This window comes from Physeter macrocephalus, chromosome 15, assembly GCF_002837175.3.
Source record: "Physeter macrocephalus isolate SW-GA chromosome 15, ASM283717v5, whole genome shotgun sequence".
In the NCBI taxonomy this organism is placed as follows: domain Eukaryota; kingdom Metazoa; phylum Chordata; class Mammalia; order Artiodactyla; family Physeteridae; genus Physeter; species Physeter macrocephalus.
The window spans coordinates 15424410-15427344 of NC_041228.1; positions in this window are offsets into that span (position 1 = coordinate 15424410).

Consider the following 2935-nt stretch of genomic DNA (forward strand, 5'->3'; position numbering starts at 1 on the left):
GCTGGGGAAATCTCAACCACAGTTTACTTTTACATTTTGCATATGATCTCACTCAACTGCGCTTAAGGGTTTTTTTTTCTCCTGACTTGTATGGGTTCCCTGAAAATATTTTATTGTTGTTTTAAATCTGTTTCTTTGGTTTTTAAGCTTTTATTTTCTTCCTATTTATAAGTTTGGATGCCCCTTTCCTCCAGAGTCAGGCTAGCCATTGCCTATTTCTGTGTTTTCACAGGTCTGAGGCTCTTTGATTCATTAAATTTAGGGTTGTTTCTCATGCTGAAGAGACACTTAAGGATGGGTAGTAGGGGTTTTCTTAGTGATGATTGTACGTTACTGAGGCTCTTTGATTCATTAAATTTAGGGTTGTTTCTCATGCTGAAGAGACACTTAAGGATGGGTAGTAGGGGTTTTCTTAGTGATGATTGTACTTTGGGGTTGTGTTTATGTACATTTTTATTCGGTATGTTTTTAGGTAAAATAAAACGCAGTATGTAGAAGGTACTGTTTTCGGTTGTTTTTTTCTAAATTGTATGTTTATTTAGCCTGGAAAAATATCCCAAACTCGACACTGATATGTACAGCCTATGAGAGATATTTTAAAACTTGAAGTATATCACAACACAAAAATGAAAAGTGTACAGCTCAGTGAAGTATCTCAAAGCATGGATAGGGAGATTTTGACAAGTGGCAATGAATGTTGCTCCCTGGAGTTGGCTGCTCTGCATTTGAGAGAGTGTACTTGTTTTGTGACAATAATAGTCCATTATTGTCCATTTTTGTTAGTTTGTGTTGGGCTGGCTCTTGATTTTAGGCTTAGAAGTTGCAACTTTTAGACTAGAGATCTGATGAGATAGTGTTTAGGATGGATTATAGTCAGCAAATCTGGAGTTTGGAAGACCAGTTAAAAGATTATAATACTGATAGGTACCATTTACATAGCACTTGCTGTGTTCCAGGCAAGTTACCTAATATGCACACACATATTTCCCCTGTAAAGTAACTATTATTATTTTGTTTGTTTGCCCGAAATTATTATTTTTAAATTTTTATAAATTTATTTATATTTTTAATTTTGGCTGCATTGGGTCTTCATTGCTGTGCGCGGGCTTCTCATTACGGTGGCTTCTCTTGTTACAGAGCACGGGCTGTAGGCGCGCGGGCTTAGTTGCTCCGTGGCATGTGGGATCTTCCCGGACCAGGGCTCGAATCCGTGTACCCTGCATCGGCAGGCAGATTCTTAACCACTGTGCCACCAGGAAAGTCCCTATTTTTAAATTGAAGTATAGGGCTTCCCTGGTGGCGCAGTGGTTGAGAGTCCGCCTGCCGATAAAGGGGACACAGGTTCTTGCCCCGGTCCGGGAAGATCCCAGATGCCGCGGAGCGGCTGGGCCCGTGAGCCATGGCCGCTGGGCCTGCGTGTCCGGAGCCTGTGCTCCACAATGGGAGAGGCCACAACACTGAGAGGCCCGCGTACTGCAAAAAAAAAAAAAAAAAAAATTGAAGTATAGTAATTTAAAAGTATACAAATAAAGTATTATTATCCTCATTACAGATATGGAAACTAAGGTGTCTATGTAACTTGGAGAAGATTATACAGTTCTAAGTGACGTGCGGAGAATCAATCATAGGCAGTCTATCTTTAAAAGGTTGGGCTCTTAATTAGTACATTATTATCACAACAGACCAAAGGAGAGAAAACCAGAGCCTAAATTAAGGTGGTATTAGGAGGCATGGAGAGAAAAAGTCCAAAAGTACTTCAAGGGGTCTGAGAGTTCAGATAGAGGGAGGAAAGGCAGTGTTGTTTCCAGCGGAAGAGGTAAGCTGTACATCTTTGGGAATATGACGCCAGAGTTTGGTGAGAGGTAAGGACTATTTTTCTTTGTGAGTCACCTATGTAGAGTTGAGAGTTGAATCCTTGAAGGTGCATAGCAAAACACAAGAATATTTAAGATCTGGAGCAATGGCTTTATTTTAAAGGTGGGAAGAGGATGAATTAGGTTTAAAAAAAAAGTATCATGTAAACAAAGGATCAAAGCAAACAACAGAGTGATCATAGAAGTGAATGAGGTAGAGAAGGCCGTTGGATTTAGCTATTTGGAGATAGTTTTAGATCTACTGGAAGAGCTGTTTGGTTAGAAAGCAAATTGCTGGAACTTGTGGAATAGATCCATGATGAGTAATTGACCACACCAGTGTTTAAAGATGAAGCTAAGGAGGGCTGTCACAACTATGTAATGTGGGTATAATGTGTATACCATTGTACATTAGAATACACTGCTTTTTAGGCTTTCAGGAAGCCCCAAGTTTGGATGAATATGTTTCATGTCAGTAATATAACTGTGATCTTAAAAATCCTGTTTAAATTTCATTTGTTGAATTGATAACTTGAATTAACTCAACAAATATGACTCCCATACATATTTTTTATTAATTTAAAGCTTTACTAAGCTTGATCTTTTGTGGAAAAATAACATCAGAATATTTCTATTTCTCAATTGTGTCCACTTTGGGGAAAAACTTTTCTTATTGTTGCATGCTCCCTGTTCTAACTTACTGATTCTGCAAGATTATAACAGACTTAAAATCTAATGAACTATATTTTTTCTCCTTTTAAACTTCACTTTTAAGAACGATCAGTGCTCTCAATATTAAAGTAGATTTTAGCGAAAGAATAAATGAGGAGACTACATCTCTAGTTTTAGTTTTCAGACTAAGTATGTTTTCTTTGTTTTTCACTTCTTAGGAAAATTTTTTCTGGTAATACATGTTGCAAAAATGTAAAAAATAGATAGTGAAAGTCCCCATTTCTATCATCCAGTGTTAATTACTGTTACTAGTTGGTGTTTAACTTACCTCTTGAGAATTATTTTGATTAGCTGCATTAAAATGTGACTTTGATTTAACAACTGTGCTAGTTTCCTTAGGAAATCAGATG